The following is an 18,318-nucleotide window of genomic DNA, read 5'->3' on the forward strand; positions in this document are numbered from 1 at the left end:
CCAAGTATACTTGATGAGTCTGATAAATTTCCTTGTAACTCAGCGGGGAGTCACAGAGAGGACATCTCTCAGATGGAGAGAAGGCCTTTGTTTTAGATTTGGTCCTCAAAAGAAGGTGTCTGAAATTTAAATCGGAAAAATCATTGTGGTTTATGCCCCAGCAAGGAGTCTCTTGTCTGTCTTGAATGTTTTCCTTTCCTTTACTGTCTTCAGTTTTGCCACTACCTGAATATGATTTAGATTTACTACTCAACTTTCACTATTCATTGGAGGAGCTGCATCCAGATATGTTTGGCAAATGTTATTTTATGTGTTGTTTAAATCTATGGAGAATAGATGTGAAGTTCTACTTCTCTGAATCTCTGCTAGGTTTTGGGTTTCTGGATTTAATCTGAAGTCAGTACACTTGTCTACCCATTTCTTAATGAGATTATAAGTAATAACACAGCAATTGTGCATGAATTAGTGCATGAAAGAGAAAAACTTTTTACAATGTCATGTAATGATAGGAAAAGGGAGAATGACTTAAGGAAGATTTAGATTAGAGATTAGAAAGAAATTATTCTCTGTGAGAGTGGTGAGGCCTGGCACAGGTTGCCCAGAGAAGTTGTGGATGCCCCATCCCTGGAAATGTTCAAGGCCAGGTTGGATGGGGCTCTGAGCAACATGATCTGGTGTAAGGTGTCCCTGCCCATGGCAGGAGGGTTGGAACTCAATTTTTAAGATTCCTTCTGACCCAAACCATTCTGTGATTCTGTGATTTTTTTACAGATCTCCATAGCAGCTGCATCCTGCAGGATAGAAAGGCTGGTTTAGCTTTGTATTTGAAGGGTGGGTAATAGGAAGGAAAAAAAAAAAAAAAATATCAGTGTTTGTAACAAGCTGTAACATTTCCATCAAAGTAAGGTGAGGCCTTTTTGTCATCTCATCTCATCTCATCTCATCTCATCTCATCTCATCTCATCTCATCTCATCTCATCTCATCTCATCTCATCTCATGTACTACAGTTCCTTACCAGTCCAGCTTGTTCCTATGGCACATGTGAATATTCCCCTCCATAATTCACTGTGTTGGGATAGTAGCAGCAAGGTGAACAACTCTTTAGCCAGCCTTTGCGCAAGGGAACTCAAAATATTTTTGTGGTTTTGTTCCATCACATTTTTTTTGAGATCTTTAAACACCTGGAATAGAGCTATGGCTCCTTGTTGGCTTGCCTGCAGAGTGACCTGGTTAATTTGGAAAATCCCATTTCCAGCTGCAGTGTTTTGGTGTCAGGCATGGAACAATGCTCTGGTAGGAGCTGCTCCAAAACATAACACCCTCAGAGAACACATACAAAGATTTCTTAGGTGCACTTAGGCTGTGGAGGGCAGTTACTGAAGGGTTTTCAGACTTGTGCTTAACAGTCAAAAATGTCATGTTTAAGAGACATTTTTAAGAGAATTAAGAGAAAATATAAATTTTTGCTGAGAACCCAAGGAAAAATATTGCTTGCATATTTTATTTGCAGGACATTTAGATTTGCAAAAACATTCAGGCTACTAAGTTTTATAATTAAATAAGTAAAGTATGTGCATTTCAACTACAACTTTGCATTGTAATATTGCTAATTTTACCCAGTTATGAAAATCTATGGTGCAAAGATCAAAGAAAAGTATTGCTAAAATTAATGAAAAAAACCTCAACCCTATTGCTATCAATAGATTAAAAAATTGTTGGAGAAAAATTAAAATTCCTCACAGATCCTTGCATTGTTACATGAACATCCTAAATGAATCTGTGCTATACATGATTGTTGCATGATTCAGTGAATGATGAAATTATCTTCAATGGTACTCTTTTACTGGTAGCTCTTTCACATGCATTTCCATTAGAAAGAACAAAATGCTCAGTATTAAGATGAGAGTGCTCTTTAGTGGCCTCAATAGCTGGCTCATTCAACAATTCCAACTGTCAATATGCCAGATATTTCTATGTAGTGTTCCCATTTAATGTTTTAATCAAGAAAAAACTACTGTAATAGCACCAAATTGGGCATATAATTAAAACAGAAAAATTTCATATTTTCCCTTTCATGTAACTGTACTAATTCTCTAATAAATTTCATAAAGTTGACTCATATTTCTGCTTTGGCATTCTGACAAAAGAACAGAATTCTATGCAAGTGTTTGCTTAATTTCCATTTTTCAAAACTAATTTCAATTTTTATTGCTTCACTTTAAATTTATTGATTAAAGTAATATTAAGTCTTGCGAAGCTTTGCCAAATAAAATGAAAGAATGAAATTATGTATATTTAATTAGCTACAGCTCTTATTTAGGAACAACCTATTCTTTCTCCTTTAAGGGTGATTTCTTATCAAGTAAACTAATTCACTCATAACACATTAGTCAATCCTGTAAGAAAGATGAGGGGTAAGGGGGCTGAATAAGTCCTTTTATATTTAAAACCTTTAAAAAAAATTCAGAAAGCTATTTTATAAAATAAAAGGCTACTGTCTTCCTCAAATCTCCACAGGATTTATATCCTGATGTTGTACTACTCCAGTGCTGGCTTCAGTATTGCTACTTCCAGGTAACAGATTCTTGGAGAAAGAAAGTATGAAACATGTTAACATATGAAGGGAAAAAAAAATAGTAGGGTTGAACTCCTGAAATTCCTGAGTGTTCATTTCAGATTAAGATTTATGTTTTAGGTATAGATTCCATTAAAATGAGGAAGTATTGCTCTTGTTTGTTGGCTTTGAAGAGATTTCAAAATGAATTCAAAACTACATAGATAGTTTTCTTTGTTATTAGTAGAAGTTTTGTTTTCATGGTCGACTGTTTTTCGTTAAATTGGGAATATGCTCAGCACCTTCACAAAGAAGTCCTAAATGATCAAGGCACATTAAACAATGACATGTGTCACATTATAGCAATAACAGTGAACAATAAATCAGTTAATCAAACGTGTGACAAAAGTAATTTTGGTGTGAAAATTAAAATTGATTTCTATTAGAAAGGAAAAAATAGAACTTACAATTCAGCATCATACTTATGCAGAACTATAAATTTAATATACCCTTGTTTATAGAAACTAATATTGAAGATGACAGTCTCTGAAAATTGAAATAGTAAGGTTCTTTCTATGATAGCTTTTCTTTAATTTTGTAGAGAAGAATACAAAAAATTTTAAATGCTTTCTTTTCCTTAGACCAGGGAATCTTGTTCCAGTGGAGCACTCAATAAAAGAGCTATCCCACTCACAAGCAACCTTTATAAAAGAAAAAAATCAGGGATTAAGAAAAACACACTTGTAAAAACAATTGGCAAACTGAATAATCTACCAAATATGAGAATGAGAACACTTTGAAACCACTTCTGCTATAATTGTAGAGTAGCTGATGATGTAGCTGGTCTTTCCCTTCTTTTCCTGGATAAGCTCTTAACAATTTTTTGTCCAATCTCCACAAAACATACAGTTGTTGGGTAGTCAGTCACTTAAACTCCAGCTACACAACCACTAATGTATTTTCTGTTAGATAGATAAATCCCAAAAAATCATAAATAAGACCAACCTATTGTCTTTGAAATTATGTTTGATTTCTTCTTGCCCCAGGCTCTTTCACATTTTTTTCATCATTTAATATAAAAACTAACTCCTAAGTAAAGGGTTCTCTTTTCTTTCCCTCTGTTCTTCCCTTTCTTCTCTCTCCTCTTCCTCATTTATGGCTCCTTCATTTCACTCTGGTGGGTTGCAGTCAAGATGACACACATATAAATCAATTTGGGCATAATTTGTAACTATTCCAATATGAAGAGTAGTGGCATATTCATCCTAATATCAGACTCTATTGTTGTAACATTTCTATCTTAGCACTGTAAAGATCTCCAGAAAATCGTCTGTAATACACAAGAAGGTTAGGCGTGATCCATGCTGACAGTTTCTTTGTACCAAAATATGCCAGCAAAAATGTATTTCTTTATTAGGACTTCCATTATGACCCAAGGAATTCTGATTTGCTCTTCTGACTTCTTCTGGGTGTCAAAAAAAAAAAAAAAAAAAAGAAAAAGAAAATCCTATCTTCTAAGATTTGACCACAGACTTAAACTACAGCAATAAATGTCCTGTACTGTACATATAGTTCTGTACAGCTTCCCTGGTCATCCATCATTTGTTAAGTTGTTTTAATTTAAAATATATAATAGTAACCACAGGGGCAAGGTAAAATAACTTCTGAGTATAAATGGCTACAGTGCTTTAAAATTCTGTGGTTTTCCCATTCTATAAGATTTGATGTAGCACTGATGGAACAGCCTGTTCTCTGTGTTCTACTGGTGGGAATGTTCTTGTGGTACATGTCATGCAAAACACATATTGCCAGATTGGTTTTATTTAGTACATGTTTAACAAGGGTGTCCCAATCCACTAATTAGAACAAGTAACCCAGAGGTCCATTACAAATTGCTAAAATGACACATATGATAACCCTAGGAAAGAAATATGATTGCCTTTATTTATTATTAATCGTTACTATAGTTAACCAATTAAATAATTTTATTCTTTCAGGCTTTTAAGGAAAGGCATATTTCTATGTTAATTATCACCACTCAGTTATGAATACTATGGAATAAAAGAATTAAACATTTTAATGTTACTTTGCTCTAAGCAAACAATAACCCTTAAGATTTGTAACCTCCAACCCCATCAGTAATTTATTTAAATAGCTAAACAATTAATTTTCTGAATCATATAATCATTTTACTCTGCAAGCCCATTCTTCTATGTGAATGGCTAAGTATGCTCTTCCCACGTTTTTCTAGCTCAGAGTACATTGATAGGAAGCTCATGGTGGCACTGCTCTGTGGTTGTTTTATTGATTTGGAGTTGATTTTTTGGAGTCCCACTGTCAGTTTTTAGTTTTGTGTGAAGAGGCTCAATGAAACATTTCACGTGCATCTCTAAAATAAATACTCTTGTGCCTAAGGAAAGAGGATGTGTCCTATTTCCTTTGCTTTGTGTAGAGTGGTTCACTCTCTTGAGAGCAACTATTGCAGCTCTTGTTTCCTTGATTACCATGTCAAGGTTTTCAGTGGAGCAAGAACTGGATTTGTGCCTCTTCATCTTAAGGGAGGTACCCACAGCCCTTGGCTAAGGAACTGCTCTCAACTTTAGTGGTTTTTTGGTGCACTGAATATTTAATTAGTTATTGCAAAGTGGAACAGCTTTCAGGCTGAAATAGAAGGGGGAAAATATTTTCCTCCCTCATGAATATCTTATGGGATATTCTCCTGGAAGGTAAGAATTCAGCTCTTCTCAAGCAGAGAAGAGAGTGAACCCAGGTCTCTTATACTCAAGCTTGGGGCACAGGCTTGGAATTAAATTAACTAGAAAGCTGTCTAGTTGTAAATGGGTCAGCCTGTGTTTGAGTAAAAATAGTCCAGGTAAGTTAAGTCACCTTGCTTCTGCTCCTGTGAATCCTAACTAGGGAGAGGGGTCTGCCTCTGACATGATCCATATTTGAAACACATTTTTCCACTCCTTAAGCACATGCACTGAATTTTTGTGAATACTACTATAATCCCACTGTTAGAAATTAAATTGTTCTCCTGTGATGTGTATGAAACCTCCAAGTCAAAGCAAGGATGGACATTTGATTTGGTAGCTACACATCGGAAAGCCATTGCTTTGTCTAAGTTTTAAGCATGTGTGAACCCTTACTGGAGCCAAAACCTACGTACACCGTGGTCTCAGGATAAAGCAAAAGGAACACCTTACATGCCAGGATAGCACGATAGATACACTGTCCTGATAGATACACTGAAAGAGAAGTTCAGGAAATGATTGAATTCTGCTAGCAAAGTCTGCTTGACTGGGCATAAACACTGTGAGGAATTAAATATTAGACTTGGTTTTAGGTTTAACTTCAATGTGAGTTTATTATTTTCTTTTTTCTTTTTTAGGGGGTGAATTATCTTTATTTGAAATTGTTTAGAAGCTAAGATTAAAAAAAGAAGGTTAATTAGAAAAAGGTCTAAAATGCTTTCACAGCTGAGATTCATAGAAAATAGAAATCACAATGTGTTTCTCAATAATTTTGCCTTGTTTTCTAACCTAGATATTACTTTTTTGCTTTTGAAAAAATCATCAGACCTTTAGAGATAGCTTGGGTATTCTATCACTTTGCTTTTTTAAATATTTAAACACTCAGCTGGTTTCTTCTTTTTGTGTTCATGTACCAAGCGAAAGATAAAATAGAAATAATGGCAAGCATTTTGCTAAATAAAAATTACTTCACTTTGAGGTAAATTCTCACATTGTGACTGTGTTGCTACTAAACACACTTTTATCACTCAGTCAGCAAATAGATTTTGGGGTCCCATTTATAGTCATATCTCTGAAAGAAAGATTTATCTGAGAAAATATTCTGGCAGCTGCCAATAACAGCAGTTTTTAATGATGTGAAAAAATATTTTTGTAAATTGATGCTGACTGATTTCTTTAAGATAACTGAGAATTCCTTTACTCCCACTAAAACTGTTTTTCCTAGTGAATAAATACCCTGTACAATTTGTAGGTTTTCTTGCTTTCCAATCTATATTTAAGCCATGATACAAAGCTTTTCTTTCATCAAAGCATTTTGCATTTTAAAGGGCACCTACAGAATATTTCTACTACAAAGGCATATGTGGGTGAGAAACAGGAATGGAGGAGATTAAGTTGATTTCACTTTGCCTCTTTCACTTATAGTTGCTTGATGAAACCTGCCAAATTTGATTTTGGAGTGTGCATATACAGCATATATTAAAGGAGCTAGTAAATTTTCAGAAAGGGAAATCAATAGAATAATTCAATGTGAAAAGCTCATTCTTAACTGATATATTAGTTGAGGTTTCATGGCTCACTGTACATTTTAAGAGCAACATTCTAGGCTGTTACTGATCATGAGAAAGAGTTCATCTTAAAAGGAAATATGTATGTTGAGGAATGTTGACTTCATAATATACTTTCTATCCAGAAGGTCACAAATACCTGATGGCACTGCTAGAATAAAGGCCATATCCTAAATTTCAAATCTTAAAAATAAAGTCCTTAAAATTTACTCTTTAAATAGATGTTATTATTCTCTTCCTTTTGTTCAGATAAAGATTCAGAAAGATGAGCTGATTCAACTGAGGTCAACACTGCAAGTCCACAAAAAAAAACCCTGGGGTGAGTGATCAATTTCAAGACTAGCAAAAGCCTTTTGTAAATTCCCCTCTCTTTTTCAGTCACAAAAAATTCTACAGCTTAAAGATAAGCTATCTTTCTACACTCTTCATATAATCAATCTGTGTTGTTAATAGCTCACCAGTGAGATGGTATGTCCATGTCATCAACCCTTTTGATGGACAGCTTTTTATCAGTAAGTTGCAGAAGCTACATAGTAACAAATCCCAAACTTTCTCTTTTGTAGAACAAAAATGTATTTATACTGCCACAGGCAGAGTTGTACACTAAAAAATTGAGAGGTATACACATTTGCTTAGAACCCAACTTGAACTGATACATCTTCAAAAATGTGATTATTTTTATTCCTATTGGTTTAAATTAGTTAATATTTTACCTCCTACTAAGTTCTCCCTCTCCCCCTATCTGTCTCCTTCTCTGTCTCTCTCCATCAGTATCTCTTCAGTATCCCTAGAAATCTGGATCAAAACATTAAAGATTACTGAATGCAGCAGAATTTTTCTTCTCAGCATGGCAATTAATCAAGAGATTCACTAAATATCATAAACACAAAAGAATCTGGATATAATAAAAAAAACCAAAAACAAAACAAAACAAAAATCTCAAATTTCCTTTCTGTTTCTTATATATTTACAAAAAGTCCCCTCAAAAATTCTGAACAAACCAACATTAGTGTCAGTGCCTGCAGTGGGGGGTACTGTTATGAGAGTGTCTCACTTCAGCAGTGAACCTTATTCTTCAGCTGGGTACAAAAACAGTGCCTTATCAAGCCAAAACTTCTAATTAAAGAAAAATTTTTCATTGTGAGGATTGATCACAAATCTTTTCCTGGGCAGAATAAGTTTTGAAGATCCTCATTCTATTAACTGTCTGGTAGATGAAGTAGTAGTTTATACATCAATTCATCTACAGAAAATATTTAAGTACTTTTGTGAAAAATTTACAGATTTTGATGGCAAGTGAGGGAAATAAACCTTTTTACTGATTCTTTCTGTCTGAGAAAGAATCAGGGAGAAACTAATACTTTCTATGTCCCTGCAGAGAGGAGGAAAAACACCTAGCAGATAAAAAATCTATTCAGATTTGCTGAAGCTTATCAAAAAAAGACAGATGTAAAGGCAAACAGATATTTTCCGAGCTGACTGCATCTAAAAATAGCTCATTTGAGGTTTGCATAAACTATATTTTGGGTTTTATATCCCTAACTTTTATTTGTAGCTCAATTGCCCATGCTTCTGGTGATTTTATTCAAACAGCTTGAAAAATATACATCAACCTGCTATCTGTTGTGTACACTGTGCACAATGTTCATGAATTAGATGACCTCTAAGTGGTCTGTTATGGTAAAAATGTTTTTAAAATTCTTTGCAGAGATTGTGTTTTTATCAAAAAGATTAAAATATGCTTCCAAAAAACATGCAAGCCTGAATGTTCCCTGCAGTTGTGACTTTTAAGGACTGAGTGTTGATTTGCCATAAGTCTTCTCTTTCACTCAAGTTTGAAGATGTGGGGAAGTTTTCTCATTTCTAGTTATTAGCTGTGTGTTGAAAGAGATCCCTTCATGTTCCATATGGTCTTCTGTAGCATTTTTAGGTACTTCAAACATTTGAATTTAACTATGGACTGCAATGCAAATGTGAGGTGAACTTTGCAGCATCTCTTAAGACAGTTATTTAACCAGAAAGAGTTTGTAGTTTCAAAGTAGGTTTGAGGTTTTGAAAAAGATCGTAAAGAGCTAGAAAAACAATAATTCTTGACTGTACACTATTTAATTGAATTATAAAATGGGGAGAAATAATAATGAAGTCGTAAGAAGGGTTGTGAAATTGAATTATGCTGTAAGATGAAAAGCAGCAGTAATAATTGCTAAATTATTTTCCTTAGTCAAAAAACAGACAAGTTTTAAATGAATGGCAGAAACCCAGTTCCTTCAAGGCAAAAATAGGAATGGGAAAATACTTTTATTTTTGTCCTTAGGGACTATACATGCTGAAGGAAAAGACAAAATTTATCAAACACAGGGTGACTCACAGGGGTAAGTACTGAAATTTAGTATATCTTTATTGAATCTGCTTAGCTTTCTCCTTAACACAAAAAAAAAAAAAAAAAAAAAAAGAGAAACAGTTTAACCTTAAATACTGAGAATTATACAACCAACCAAAGGTTTCCAGATTTCTGTAAATTCAGCCTTTTTAGTGCCAATATCATGATAAATAAACCTTAGGGGTTTACAGAAATTTTGCTATTGAGTTTTATATACTCTGTTATATGATGTATCAGAAATACCTCATGCTAAATGTTAGTCTTAATAGCCATTTCCAAAAGACTTTTTTTTACCTTTTTTTTTGGTTCATCATGTTTAATAATAAATAAAAGTTTTGATTGAGTTTGCTGCAGTTTATTTTGAGAGTGACTTTGAAGCACACTGTTCATCTGCATGTTGAACTGAAAATGAAAGCAATATTAGTGACAAGCATATTTTGCTTTTTTCAGATTTCAAACATTTTTTAAGGTCATGTGGGTATTGCTGGCCAAGCATCAGTAGTTTATTTATTGCTTGATTACAAGTGGAATCGTAAATGGAATGAAATAAGCTGGATATGGAGGATTACCAACTGCTGTTGGCATACAACCGCACGTTTAAAGATGTCTTCATTCATTAACAGACTCTTTTAGCTTGCCAAGGTTGGAAATGAAATGCAAGTCACAGCTTGTACATTTATCACTGTAAGGAAAGCCTCCTGCCAGTACTGGTTAGGCAAAGTGTACTTGCAGCCATTAGTAGTCCAGTCTGATTACTGGGCTCAATCTGTTACCAATGGCAACCAGTGCCACTGCCAATGCAGTGACAGCATTGTTTCCATCTGTGCCTACAGGAGAAATTTTAAATCCTAGAGTTTAAAATTCTGAAACAACCTTACAGACATAATTAATTAACTAATTAATTTTCTTAGGGATTTTTTTTTTCCAGCTGGTACACCTGCAGCAAGCAAACTGACCCTTACCTTCTGTAAAAGCCAAATAGCAATTGGCCAGTAGCACTTCAATTATAACTTGTTCTATGAATTGATATCTCAGGGCTGTGCTCTTAAACTACCTGCAGTTCTCCTTCCCAGCACTGCAGAAAGTGCCTGTGCAGCTTCTCCTTCCAAGAGAGAGCTGGTGAGTGCTTGTCAATAAAGCTAAAAGGGGGAATTGCTCGCGAGAGTTAATACAGGAGAAAAGCAAGATGGGGATATGTGGTGGAAGGGAAGGCATTAGGAAAAAGAAGCAGGATGTAGGGGTTAGTGGTGGAAGATTGCTGGTTGATCCTGGGAAAAAAATATTGGACAATATATATGAAAAGAAAGCATTTGCATACAGCCCTATGTTTATTTTTGCTGCTGCATTATTTCTTGTACAACAAATTTGGATCACATAAATGTCATGCTGAGAATTATATCAGCTTTGCTAACTCAAACTCTTTATAAAATTTCTCTCTGTAGTACATAGTAATACTTCTCCTTTGCTGAGTAATTGCTTTAAGTCTGAAAATCTACATCAGGAAATGTGTGTATCTAAGTATTTTCTTGTGTTTTAAATGTGTCTGATGCAGTAGAACTTTTTAATCTGAGCAGCCTTTTTGTAGTTTACCTTGGAGGTCAGGAATAACAGGTAAACAAGCAATCAATTATTTCAAGTATAGGCATAATAATGTAGGAAGTTAAGAAGAAGGTGCCAGATCTGTTTCAGTTCTTACCAAAATAAAACATGCCTACCTTTTGAACAGATGCATTTTTAAAAAGTTCTGTTTTTCTTCTGTGTCTTGAACAGGCCACGGTAAATTTACAACTGGTATTCATCCTCATCAAAATTTTATTACATGACAGAAGAAACAACCAGGCCAGTCTAAGATATGACTGACTCTCGTCTGCCTCTACTGTAATTTATTGATCTTCCAGCACAACTGGAAAAACAAATTCATAGTTGATATACTGCCAGTTTCTTAAGAGAAAACCTGCTAGCAACAGCACGTGTCCCATTAAACTGGCCTGGCTGACTCGGAGATGAAACAGACCAGCTGGGTTGGATGGGCTCCCTGGCAAACTCCAGAAGAAGCAAGATGCCAGGCTGGTCCTAAACTGGCACTTCTGCCCTAAGTATCCCACAAGAAATTGAGTACAGGGAGCTCTAGTTCGTACCTCAGTCTCAGGAGCAAGGCCAGTTTAGCAACCTTTTCCATTCTCCAAAAGGATAATAAGGAAGTATTTTTTTCTCCCAGGGAGTATGTGAAAATGGTCGCAAGTGTTAGAGCATGTCTGTGACTAGATGATGACCATTTCACTACTGTTTAGTATTAAAAGAGTGGCAGCACCTCAGTGCAAATTAATATGAGAGCTTGCACTGAGAGGCTAAAAAGCTCATCTTAGTATAGGAAAAAGAGTGCTTTCCACAAGGGCATAGGAGAAATGAAGCTGATTTAAAGAAAATGCAAACAAGAAGATAGAGACCAAGGCAAGGCATTTACGGTGCAGTCAGGAGAATAAAACTGGAACAAAAAAAAACAAAATCAAGAATAACTATTGTGAGGAACGAACTATTTTCATAACTCTGACTATAACAAGATGATAAAGTAATTCTACAAAAATAGGAAGGAGTGCACGTACTTTTTGTTCCTGAACATCTTTCTCAATCTCTGAGTGATATCTGATAAATTGTGCAGTTTGTTAAAAAGAAAAAGAAAATCAAACCCCCCCGCAAAACTAAACAATTGAATCACAAGGACTTATATCAAACAGTTTTAACCTCAACCTGTTTTAAAGTCTGAGCATATGCCTTTATGCAAATTTCCAAAAAAGCTAATAAACTGAAGCATAGGCGAAAAGCCTTTGACATACAGGTTTAAGATATCTGAGAACTGGTTTCATTAAAAGGAAAACCATTGAGCCAAAGCTTGAATGCCTGTTTCATCCAAATCCATCCATGATTTGTCAGTTTCTGCTGTGCACATTCCGTTTCTGAGATAGTAATTTAGCACAAGTCCCTTCTCCAAAAATGAAATTCAGCGTCCTTGACTGGTACTGAGAGAAAAATGGGCAGAAAAAAGGTGATCATTATCTATCCAGGGAGAATAGTAGGAGAAACTCACATAAAACAAGGGCTCATTCTCTGGAGGTGAGGGTACAATTAATATATTTCAAGATATTAAAGGCCAGAGGGATGTTGTGAACAAATAAGCATAATTTAATTCTTAATGAATTATCAAAAAAAAAAAAAAAAAAAAAAAAAAAAAAAAAAAAAAAAAAAAGCCTCCCAAATGACTAGAAGCAAAATTGAGTTACTTAAATCTAATTTTAGCTTAATTCTGTTGCAAGCTTTCCTAATATCTAAAAAATGAAATGAAATTGTGGTAATTGTCTGATTTTGAACAATGTAATAATTAAGCTGCAATAAACAGGAAAACAGGTGAAAGAGCTCAGGTATATTACAATAGACCAAGGTTTAGAATATCTACAATTAATGACATGTGGGGAATAACTGAGCACTCTTTCATTTCTGTGGAGATCTGCTAAGACTGAGACAGCAGCAATGTTTGGAGAAGTTAGAAGACAATGGGGAAAACTCTGAATCTTGAGGTGGTTATAGAGCAACAGATTAGACAATATGCATTTCCCAAGGTAAAACAAACCTTGAAATAAGGACACTTTACAGGTCCTTTCTTATTCTGTCGCAGAGTGAGCTCCATGTGCTGTAGTTTTAATGAAAGTACATTGGAGAGAAAGAACACAGAAGCAAGTTTCTGATTTGATTATAGCTGCAGTTTAAAACAAGGACATGAAATCATCCAAGATAGGAGGAAAAAGACACAGATGAAAATGTGACAAGAAACACAAATGGAGAGGAGGGGAGGGGAGGGGAGGGGAGGGTGATAGCTGGTAGGTTCCTGGGAAGGTGGCTGCTGGCCTGCAGGGAGCAGAATAATATATCATAGAATCATAAAATAGCTTGGGTTGGAAGGGACCTTAAACATCATCTCAATCCAAACCCCTTGCCATCTTATCTAGTTTATGATGTGCTGAATCTTACCTTAAATATGCACTTTTAAAAATTATTTCTTATACTCATATGGCAAATTATACAGATTGGTTGAAATGCAGCCAGACCCATCACAGGAATACTGCTCTCTGTCCCTGTATTGCCTGCTGATATGAAAATGTTTCAAGAAGGTAGTACTTCTGAAATATATGGTATATATTCAGAAAGAAGTATATACTACTACTACTAAAGATGCTGTTAGAAAGATTGGAAATAAGTTGTCAACTCTCCATGGCAGTTGCACTAGGAGTTCATTCTCTCAGCAATACTCCATATCACATTCTCGTCTGAAAGATACAATGACTATGACTCAGTTAAACAATAGTCAAAATTCAATCAGTAGGAAAAATATTTCATATTCATTTGAAACCTTTTTTGGTTTACTTTTCCTCCTCCTCCAATAGCAATGGATTAACATTTTCCTTATTATTAAAATAACTCAGATTAAAAAAAAAAACAGTGTTCTAAATTAGCATAATACTAACTTTGACACATTTATTGATTGATGCAGAAATCAAACAATTAAAAAACTATTAGGGAAAAAAATCCAACCCCCCCATGCCCACATTTCTGTCAAATCACAAATACACTCAAAATATAAAGAGGGTTAAAGTAGAAGCATAAGCTCAGCTATATTAAAATTAATTTGAAAGCATGAAATAATCACTTTTGAAAATTATGCTATTAAAAAAATTCAATTAAGATTCGTGACTCTCTCCAGTTTTGATTTTATCCCTTCTGCTCTAGAAAGTTGCAAACTGCATATCAAGTGTCTGGTGGGGTTTGGGAGGCAACAGCGAACATTCATTTCAAGACATTTCTTTTGGATTCAGGCAGTACTGACTGAGTGAAAAAGGGATGAAGATACCTCACTGAATTTCCTGCATATTGCAACAGCACTGCATCTGACCCGGTTTTCTTCATTAGAGAATGTTTTTGGTTTGGTTTACAATGTTTTGAGAAGGAAATGTTATCCATTTTTTTTCAGGAACATAACATTGTGGGATTTTACATTTATGATGCGTTTTTAGTAAAATCTTTATTTTGAAAACAGCAGCAGCATGTTTCAAATTTTCTCATTTTACTGCGCCTTCTAGCGTTAGCTGTAGTAGAAAATCCAGAACTGTTGAAGCTCTGCACTGACATTGGCACAAACTATCCAGCATTGGAGAAGTGAAACATATCCATTCCTCTCATTTTAGCACTTGTAGTATTTCTGTTGCTTTTATGGCACAGTCTCTCATGATCACCTGAGGTCATGAGAAACCTCCCATCATGGCATCTTAACCTAGAACTGATCTATGTCAGCATTATGCCAGTGTCAATGAGGATTCCCACCTCCCCAAATATTGAAGGAAAATAAGTTTTCTGTATGGGGCTTGTATTTTTATAGATGAGTATCTACATCTGCATGTAAAAGAGGAAGAAAGGAAGCAAAACAAAGAATGATATAAAAGAAAAAAAAAATCAATACTGAAGGCAACCTTAGTATCTCGAATAAAACTCTCTGGCAGGTGTGAGAAAACCCTGAGACAATCATATCAAATGCTAGATGACCTTCTCCTGTATATACTCAAGTTACCTTGGAGTTAGCCAAGATGATGACATAACCCAGACAAATTATTTATGCTCCATTACAGATGACAGAGGAAGATTTGTACTTAGGGACAGCATTTCATCTTGCCCATATTAGAGCACAGAAAAATGTGGTCACAGCAGCAGTGAAGCAGAGGAGGAGGATACAATCTTAACAGGAAAGTGAGACGACCAGCCACAGGAAGAATGCACAGAAAATTGTTGCATTATGATAATGGTGTTTTATTGATTTTACAGCATCCTGCAAAGAAATCATAGCAAGATTTTTAGGAGAAAGCTATAATATGTGTTGGCCCTCCAACATAATTTTTATCATTAGTTTTGAAAAGTAACCTCACATGAAGAAGTAAACACTGTCTTTGCATAATTCTGAGCATAATAGAATACAAAATGTGGTGTAAAATTAATTTAGATGTAATGAAATCATTGAAGAAACTCTCTCTTGTGGTACATCAGGACAACTCCAGAGGTGCCAGTTGGCTTGTAGAGGCAATTTAGCCTGACTGCTTCAGTTTATCAGTATTACTGTATAAAAAGCACTGCTTATGGTGGGGATTAGTTGTTGTTTCATATCGCCTCATGTTTTGAATAATAAATGCTTATGCATGATGCCTTCAATATGATTTGTCATATAAATACTATATAATTTAGTTATTAAGATAAGATACTATGTGACAATATTTATATAACAGAATCCTCCCAATCACTCAACTGCTTCTAAATGCTAAGGGCCAATTAGACGATTTTTGCTTCTGAGATCTGGTAATCATTTGTTGACAGATATTAAATGATTCATATAAACACATTCAACTATTTGCTCCCATGAAATAAATACCATTTTCCTTTTCTTTTTTATCTTTTTTTTTTTCTTTTTAATGAATGCAGTGGTTAATTAAAGCTCAGTAAGTTTAGAGCACCCAACATTTGAATTGCACTACACATCACTTCAAAACTATAAGCACTTAATTTATAGTGCACTTTTCAAATTAATTGAAGTCCTATGACCAACATCATATTCTCCATAAGGAGGTTTTCACTATCCGGCTGCTTTGTTCAAGCCAACTCATCAGAGGAAACACATTGCAACCCAGTTTCTATGGCAAATGTCTTCTGTTGACAACATCTAGTGATACATAGTGTAGTACTTCCATAAAAACTCCCTAAATATGCTCCTTTCCTCGGGGCCAGCAACACAGCATTCCCAAAGCAGGAGTAGGGCTTGTAGATAAAGACCAGCACTCAGCACTACTCATGAATTCCATGATCTGTTACAAAGGTTTTCTTCCCACATCTACCTATTGTTTTTTTGGTCTGAAAAATTGAAGTTGGTGAGTTCCCATTCCATTTGTATAAAAGGATAAAAAAAGTAATTTTAACAAAACCTCAACTGATTGCAAGTTTATGAATTGCATCCAGCATAATCCAAGGCAGAGATTCAACCTTGAAGTATTATACCCAGTTAGGTTTGAGGCAGAGTTGGAAATAAATTGGCAGAAAATGTGCATAAATCTGCTACAGTAGTTGCTTTGAAGTGTGTATTTACTATGGGCTCATAGGCTAATTACATTATCATAGTTTTGCATTGGCTTATATGATATATAAGCCAGTACAGTAATTTATAACTTTTCTGCCAAACCAGTGCAGAGGCATCTTGTCAGATGCCAGGCTAGCTGGGTACACCAGAGAGGCAACTTTTTTTTCACTTTAGAGAACAGTACAGCAACATCACAAAATTTCTAACAAAACAAACCAGCGTGTCTAGTGCCAGATGCTCATGAGCTGAGTTTCAGGCTGCCATTACCTTCAGTGAAGAGCAGATGTGGTCTGACTGCGAGCCTGCCCTGGAGTCTGCCCGATGTCTCACCAGACCTCCCACCAGCTCCTCAGCTCAGCATGTGACATATGCTGCCTTTCCACTGGCAATCACAAGGTAACTCCTCGGTCTGGAGTGAGAAAGCCACGAGCCACTGAACTTCTGCAGCTCTATGGATATGTCACCTCATGAAGTGCATGTGGTGCCTGATGGTTCATTATGCCTAGAAAGCACAACACAGCATTTTTAATAAGCCAGGGCAAAGACTCCCTTCCCTTTCAAAATGATGCATTTTTGAGAATCTTCTCTCCTTTTCATACAATCAGAAGGAATTAAAATACATTACCAAGGCATTATGGCATCATAAAAGAGAATTATGTGGTGGATGTGAACAAGGCTATTCTGGTTGTTTCAAGATTTGGATGTGGTTTGTTTGGTTTTTGTTTGTTTTTTTTTTTTTTTTTAACTAGTGCTGCTTCAAGCATCAAACAACTATAGAGCACAAGTTAAAAATACAAGAAATTCTATCAGGTATAAGATTTTTTTATTGTTGATACCCATTTTTTATAAGGTAGATATTTTTCAATCAGTAGATTCATATACATACGTACATGTATGATTAAAGTACATGTATACATGTACGTGTATGACTATTGTCCCAATTTAAATAATTTTGCATTTGCTATATGTTGCTTTTCTCTTCCTCACAGAAGGGACTTAGTAAACAAAATGCAGTGCATAGTATTCTTGTCTTGCTTAATTTACATAGGTTTTCTTTTAATATTATACATTTGCTTTTCAAACTTAGATGTGTGTATTCTATTTGGCTATTTCTATATGTACAAGAATCTTTCTTTCAGTGTCATCATATGGCTTGCTGCTTCCTAATGATGTAGAGTTAACTTCAGGGAAACTTTCCCTCATTTAAAAACAAAGGAAAGAAGAAAAAAAAAAACAAACCCAGGTTTTTCTTGCAAATATAAACATATCACATTTTATTTTCAATTTGCATCAAAACCCACAGAGAAACTGGAGGTGAATTTAGGCCCTCATCAGCTTTTTGCACATTTTGCTGGCACATTTAACTTCCTCTGTTTAGCCTCAGCTATTTGCAATGCCTCCCACACTCCTTGGAGCAGGCATCTTGTTAACTAACTTCTTGTTTAAATGAAGGGCTATGCCAACAATTAAATGTAGGATTGTGCATGCTTCAGTGCCGTGCCTTATTATAATCAACGTGAGTAGAAGCAGAGTGCTGAAATTATGGGTTTTAGTCTGCATCTGCATGGCATTATTATGCTTATCAAGGTGAAAATGTCAACGCTGAAGAATGTAATTGTGTACCTTAAGCTGCAGCAATAGTTAAACTGAACTCCTGCCCCGACTATTAATGCACCAGAGTGCTACACTTAAGAGGCACTATAACTCTTTATGTGGGCAGAGCTTTCAAATCATGAACTTATTTCCTTCCTTTCTGTTTTTTTAAGACTTTCAGATATGAGGTTTTTCTGTTTGGTTACTACTTCAATATAGATTTTTCTGGTGTGGTTTTTCCTTTTTAACAAAGTTCAGGAGCAGAAAGCACAGCATAGGTTTGTGCACAGCTCTGCTGCCCTCCGGG

Source organism: Vidua macroura, chromosome 4 (genome assembly GCF_024509145.1).
Source record: "Vidua macroura isolate BioBank_ID:100142 chromosome 4, ASM2450914v1, whole genome shotgun sequence".
In the NCBI taxonomy this organism is placed as follows: domain Eukaryota; kingdom Metazoa; phylum Chordata; class Aves; order Passeriformes; family Viduidae; genus Vidua; species Vidua macroura.